Source organism: Dermacentor silvarum, chromosome 10 (genome assembly GCF_013339745.2).
Source record: "Dermacentor silvarum isolate Dsil-2018 chromosome 10, BIME_Dsil_1.4, whole genome shotgun sequence".
NCBI classification, from domain to species: domain Eukaryota; kingdom Metazoa; phylum Arthropoda; class Arachnida; order Ixodida; family Ixodidae; genus Dermacentor; species Dermacentor silvarum.
Window position 1 is genome coordinate 146,227,397 of NC_051163.1, and position 7,345 is coordinate 146,234,741.

The 7,345-nt window shown below is 50.3% G+C and overlaps 2 non-coding genes across 2 annotated transcripts; both read right to left on the reverse strand.

The window, feature by feature from the left end:
- Positions 1 to 1,381: 1,381 nt before the first annotated feature.
- Trnat-cgu (transfer RNA threonine (anticodon CGU)) lies at positions 1,382 to 1,453 on the reverse strand. Its single transcript has one exon. It is a non-coding gene; the product is annotated as a tRNA-Thr (tRNA).
- A 399-nt stretch (positions 1,454 to 1,852) lies between these two features.
- Positions 1,853 to 1,924, reverse strand: Trnat-cgu (transfer RNA threonine (anticodon CGU)). The gene has a single exon. It is a non-coding gene; the product is annotated as a tRNA-Thr (tRNA).
- Between the last annotated feature and the right edge of the window lie 5,421 nt (positions 1,925 to 7,345).

Below are 7,345 nucleotides of genomic sequence, written 5' to 3' on the forward strand. Positions count from 1 at the left end.
AACCATGTAAACATGGTATACGAAACAGCTTCCAACTGCAGATTGAAAGGGTAAAATACGCGGGATTCCCACAGACAGTTTTAACTTCAGTAGTAGAATCCCTGCTCCAGAAAATAAAAGGTAAAAGAAGACAAAACGTGCCACAACAAACCAGGAGATTAAGACCCGTAGTCATACCATACTCTCCCCGAGTAGCCCACAACCTGAAGAAGGTCGCGAGTAAATTCAAAGTCCCGGTAGTTTTTTCAGCCCCTTCAAAATTTGCTAAATTGTGCGCTCGTGTTAACAACCAAAAAACAGAACGCACGACCTGCGGAACCCAGCATACCCATCCACTTGTGAGTTGCAAGGAAGGGGTGGTTTATCAGATTCCACTCATGAAAAAAGGCTTACATTGGGCAAACGGGGCGATGTTTAAATGAAAGACTAAAAGAACATGAACGCTCAGAGGAAAAAGGGACTGGTTCCAATATGGCCATCCATTGCAAAGAGTGCGGGTGCAAGCCTCGCCTAAGAGATAGCATTGTTCTGGAGAGAAGACGTGACAGCGTTGCCCGTGAGCTGTAGGAAGCCTTCCGCATTAAAAGGAAGGGCCTGGAATGCGTGAGCGAAACGCCAAAAATACTCTATACAAGTGAACTGTCCTTTTTAGAAGCCCTTGGTGAGAACTTAGCACGTTGATGCGCCGCCTGCATGTGCTTGGTAAAAATCTTAATCGTTTGTTTTCTAATGGGGTTACAGCGCTGTTTTGTGTATCGCGTAACCATTATCTTATGGTCCTTTGGCTCTATACACCATGTTTAATTGTCGCGAACGTCATCTTTTATTCGAGTCTCATCTCGTTTACAATCTTTTTATCGCCTTTTGCCTGGTTACCATGTGATTTTCGACAACGTGTGACTTACGACGCCAGATTTGCTGTATATATTGTGTGTTTCTGTCAATAAAACATCAGTTGTTAGTAAGCGCCCGTCCGTGGCTCTTTTTGTTTCGTCTGTTTGGCACTTTAATACTTTAGTAACATGCACCAACTAGCCCAACAAAAAGTTCTAAGTGAAGTTGCATGAAGCTTTTAATGGCCTTTGCATAGCCAGACTCACAGGCAGAAAGTTTTCATTTTTCCGGGGGGGGGGGGCGCTTGGGGCACGACCAGCTTTCCGAACCCTACCCCTGTATGCATATATATATATATATATATATATATATACATTGAACGAGAAGAAAGGGAACCGAGGGGCCCGATTTTTTTATTAATAATATCATCATTCTGAAGCCAACAAACAATGACACCAAGAACAACATAGGGGAAATTACTCGTACTTACTACTTGAATTAAAGAAATGATAAATTCTCGAAAATGAAAGCGGATGAAAAAACAACGGTCCGCAGGTGGGGAACGAACCCACGTCTTCGCATTACGCGTGCGATGCTCTCACCATTGAGCTACCGCGGAGCCGTTTTCCCACCCGCTTTCTGGGGCATTTATGTTTTACAACTAGAGCTAACCCTGGGAGTGTTAGCCAGCGCCACCACCCACAAACCTGGGGGCGGATGTGGAACATCCTTTCTGCCGCAGGCGTCACGAGCACGGGATCTTTTTGGGTGATGGCAAATGGTCAATAAACCCACATATGCTATCTGATGGCATGAATGTTGCCGGATTCGAGCCTTCGTTATGTAATGAACGAGAAGAAAGTAAACCGAGGGGCCCGATTTTTTTATTAATAATATCATAATTATGAAGCCAACAAACAATGACACCAAGAACAACATAGGGGAAATTACTCGTACTTAGTAATTGAATTAAAGAAATGATAAATTATGGAAAATGAAAACGGATGAAGAAACAACGGTCCGCAGGTGGGGAACGAACCCACGTCTTCGCATTACGCGTGCGATGCTCTCACCATTGAGCTACCGCGGAGCCGGTAGCTCAATCGGGCCCCTCGGTTCCCTTTCTTCTCGTTCATTACATAACGAGGGCTCGAATCCGGCAACATTGATGTCATCAGATAGCATATGTGGGTTTATTGACCATTTGCCATCACCCAAAAAGATCCCGTGCTCGTGACGCCTGCGGCAGAAAGGATGTTCCACATCCGCCCCCCCGTTTGTGGGTGGTGGCGCTGGCTAACACTCCCAGGGTTAGCTCTAGTTGTAAAACATAAATGCCCCAGAAAGCGGATGGGAAACGCTTCCGAACGCGCGGCGCTAACCACTACGCCACGAAGCGCACATGGACACACGCACCACGATGACAATAAATACACAACATTAACGAAAGACTGCGCGTTTCTAACGCGTTTGTGCTAGCGTGTTACGGCCCGTGTAAGAAGCTGGTGTAAGACGCTGTGGCCTCTCCGCCTTACCCCCGTATTCATAAACGCTCCTCGAATTGAACTTGACTTGCCACCGCCTTGGGCAGCGCGTTCGAAACGCATTGAAGGCGGTGGCAAGTCAAGTTCAAGTCGAGGAGTTTTTATGAATACGGGGGTTATACTCTCTCAGAAGTCATGTGATGGCGTCGGCAAACGCGGTGCACGTTCCGGCATGTGTAAACGGCTGCGTAAGACGCTGTGGCCTCTCCCCGTTACTAGAGAGTACTGCACGTTTCTAACGCGTTTGTGCTAGCGTCCCCTTAAGCGGGAGATGGTGCAATTAAAATGAAGGGCGCTGTTATAAAATAGGAATGACGTCACATATGGCGCGTGTCATTGGTGGAAGTCAATCGTTCGATTTAGTGCGGCGAGACTGGGCGAATTACACGGAAGATTCACGGTTTACCGATGATTCCCTCCGGAGCTTCGCCCACTCATCATCATTCACCCCGTGGATATGCGGTGTTTTTTTTGACGTTGCGACAATATATATATATATATATATATAGTAATGAAGAAGAACGCCTGGACTTAGGCAGCAGGATTGCCAACAGCATCGCGTGCCGCAGAAGCTCGAGCTTAGAGATTGTGCTCGGTGGAACGCTCGACGCGTCACCGGCCTTTCGTCCAATAAACCTTCTTTATAATTGGTGGAAGTGCTGGGTACCCCCCAACTCTACCATCCTGGAACTCCGCACACGGACGCTAACTTCCACCATGCGAGACGCCGAACCACAGACGTTCCCGTCATTGCCCGTTCTCTGCGCTGGGACTATCCGCCAGCGGGATCTTACCATCTTCAGCGGGACCGACGACAACGACGTTGAATATTGGCTTGCGTCCTACGAGCGGGTAAGCGCTCATAACAAATGGGACGACTCGACCAAGCTAACCAGCGTCGCTTTCTATCTCGCGGGCGTGGCCCATCTCTGGTTCAGGAACCATGAGACAAATTTCCGAACGTGGTCTGCGTTCAAAACAGCCTTTACAGAAGTATTTGACCGTCCCGCCGTCCGCAAACGTCGAGTTGAGCAGCGCTTGCGCACACGCGCGCAGGTAACTGGTGAAACATTCACCAGTTACATCGAGGGCATTGTCGATTTGTGTAAACGCGTCAATGCCACCATGTCGGAATCAGACCGAATTAAGCACATCATGAAAGGCATTGATGATGATGCTTTCCAAATGCTCCTGGCCAAGAGCCCGAACAGTGTGGCCGACGTTATTACCATCTGTCAGAGCTACGACGAGCTACGCAAGCAGCGAGATTTGACGAGGCCTTCTCCGGCAACCGATGCGTCTATACGCAGATCAAAGCTTTTTTGTCCACGAAGAAGTCGCACGACAGTTGTCCCTGGTACCCTTCACCCAGGTGCCTGCCAGTCCATTACCTTGCACTCTGCGCAACGTTATTCAAGGGGAAGCCGCTGAAGCACTGCCGGTTGCGCCCCAGCAGCCGCTTGTGGCCGCTCCGCTCACTTATGCTGCGGTAGCTGCCAGGCCACGCCATGAGCCGGTACCACCTTCTCAGCAGCCGATGCGCCGTCCTCCTCCTCCCGTCTCTTGGGTTGGGCTGTTGCCAACCCGTGGCGTACGCACGACAATCGGCCTATATGCTTCGCATGTAGATATCCCAGACACGTCGCAAGGTTCTGCCGTCGCGTGCAAACGATCGGCAATGACCTACAGGCGCCTCGTTACCCGGTCGAGTCCAATGCTGACTACACTCCATCCGACCCACCGCCAACTCGTACTCCGATTGATGGTCCTCGTTTCGAACATTGCCACTCGCCATCCCCGCGTCGCCGGTCGCTTTCACCGATGCGTCGGCGGCCCGTGTCTAGAGACGAGGGCAACTAGACGACGCAGTTCCCGAGGCAAGAACTGCGCCGCATCGAAATGCCCTAATCCTCGTTCCTTGCCTGCCAATGTTATTGACGTGTTTGTCAAAGGTGTCACTACAGTCGCTCTACTCGATACCGGCGCAGCTGTTTCTGTTATGGATGCTAAATTTTACCGATAACTTCGTAAGGTGACGACGCCTCTTTCTGGATTGTCACTTCGGACTGCAAGTGCTCAACCCATCGAACCAACCGCAGCGTGTACGGCTCGCGTGAAGATTCAAGACGTTATGTACACTGTAGAGTTTGTAGTACTATCATCGTGCTCCCACGCAATAATTCTAGGATAGGATTTTCTGTCTCGCCGCAGCGCTGTCATCGATTGCGCTCGCGCTGTGGTTGACTTCTTCCAACTCAGTGACCTCGCCTTCATAGATCCTCATTCTCCCGCTAAACTTGTAGTCAAGGAAGACACCAGTATACCGTCAGGCTCATCAGCAGTCGTACCGCTCTCATGTGGTGCTATCTGCTCCGGAACGGTCTTCTTCACGCCGTCCGATCTCTTCGTTGCCAGAAAAGCCCTTCCTCTGCCTTTTGCTACTCTTGACCTCGCCGCCGGTTTCAGCACAATGCCCGTTTATAACCCACCTTCAACCCCGCTCACATTGCTTCGTCACGAATGCCTTGGCCACGCCGAGACCGTCGATTCTATGCAGATTGTCTCCGTTCCCGACGAGGCGTCCTCTACGACTGTTCTTGACCTGAGCGCCCTTTCTGCCACTGACACAACATCTACGGATGTCTTCACCCCATTCATCGACGAGGCTCTCACACCTTCGCAGTGATCCCAGCTTCTTGCCCTTCTGCAGCATTTCCGAAGTTCTTTCGACTTCGAAAAAAATTATTAGGCCGCACATCAACAGTCGAGCACCACATCAACACCGGCTCCCACTCACCGCTGCGCCAACGTCCGTATGGTGTATCCGCTACGGAACGCCGCGTCATTGCAGACCAGGTCGACGACATGCTCCGTCGAGGTGTGATTCAGCCTTCACAGAGGCCGTGGGCTTCTCCGGTGGTACTTGTCACAAAGAAAGACGGTTGCATACGCTTCTATGTACATTTTCGGCGCTTAAACAAGATCACGCTGAAAGTTGTTTACCCGCTGCCACGCATTGATGATGCTCTGGACTGCTTACAAGGCGCCGAGTTCTTCTCCTCCTTGGACTTGCTGTCAGGCTACTGGCAGGTCCCGGTGGCGGAGGCCGATCGCCCAAAAACTGCCTTCGTTACGCCAGATGGCCTATATGAGTTCACCACCATGCCTTTCGGACTTTGCAACGCTCCTGCTACATTCGAAAGGATGATTGTCACAGCTGTCCCCGATTCTTCGTCGGCGCGAAGTCGATCGACGAGGTAGACAAGCTGGTTGGTCGTTCCGTACGCAAGCAAGCACAGTGAAAAGAGTCAGAGTCGGGAGTAAACAAAAAAACAAGATATTTATCGGCTGATAAATACACAAATTAATAAAATAAAATACACTAGACAAACTAACACAACTGAACTTAATATAACACAATGATGAAGACAAATAAATACGAGCAATTAACAGTCGATATAGAAATGAAACAATGCGAGGATCAAATACAAAAGAATACACTAAACACTAAAGCAAAGTTCAATAGAAGTCAAAGTTCAAAACAAAACAAACGAGGTCATACGCTTGGCCGGGCAGCAGCAGCAAGTCCATAGACCGTGAAGTCGGTGCACAGAGCTTTCCAGAAGAAGGCTGGCGGTCCGATCCTGTCGAGGTTGATGTGAAGTGCTGGGCTGGGGTTCCCGGGAGTCTAGATCCGATGACTTCCCTCAAGCAGGTTGAGTTAACTTGAGGCGGACTACCGAGGACTTCGTTGCAGACGCTGGTTTGACGTCTCGTACGTCAACTAGTTACTTGGAGTTCCGACGCGGCTAGGCGGCCCAGGCGATACTGGACGGCGCTAGCTCCTTGACTACTTCTCCGCAGATTACAGGATCAGCTTCTAGACTAATCAGCAGGGCCCAAACCCTGCGCTTAAATAGCCTCTCCTTTCCCTAGTTCCCTATGTAGGGAAACTGCCGCTATGTAGAGTTCTCCGAATTCACGGCTCTTTGCTCCCAACAATCTTGGCCGCGCCCCTTTCACCATGCACGAAGAACAGCAGATTCTCCTCTCTCCCAATGTCAAGGGCCAAGGAGGAACCCGGCATACCACGCAGACGTACGCGCACACTTCTGGGTCCGTAATCGGCGTGTCGCGTCAGGAATCGAGATGGCACCCCGAGCGGCCACGACGCTTTTGACGCCCGTGATTCGGCGTGTCGATGTCGAGTAAATTATACGCTGCAGTCAGGAGCCCACGTTTTTGACGCTCGTAATTCGGCGTGTCGTTAATCAGCGTCCAAACCATTCGAAAATATGCCGCTCCGTGACACAGCCCCCCACTTTCAGAATATTATCACATAATATTCACTTACACGAGTGGCATTTTCGAAAACAAGAAAACGAAGGCCGTTCCATGTATACATAACATTATACATCAAATAACATCGTGTACTAAACGAAAAACCAAATGAACAGAGCACTACACGTCCAGGCACACAACACAAAAATTCTCCAACTTCACTGCCGAATGACCCTATATTCTGCTCAAATAATCGGCCCCCACGTTCTCACTTCCTTTAATGTCGGTGACCGTGAACTGATATTCCTGAAGCAGTAAGCTCCATCGTAGTACCCGGCCGTTCAGTTGTTTCGCCTGCCTGATGTAGCTGAGCGGTTGGTGGTCGGTTTGGACGAAAAAGTGAACACCATACAGGAACATGGAGAATTTCTGGACCCCCCAGACCAACGCCAGACACTCGCGTTCCACTGTGCTGTAGGCGGCCTCCCGAGGCAGTAGCTTTCGGCTGGCATAAGCTACGGGGTGGAGCTTGCTCCCAGCACCGCTCCCAGGCTCGTGTCCGATGCGTCTGTCCGGAGGACGAAGGGCCGCTGTAAATCCGGAAGTCGCAATATTGGGTCCGTGGAGACTTGGCGTTTCAGTTCCTGAAATGCTTCTTCGCATGCTGGTGTCCACTTGACCGAGTT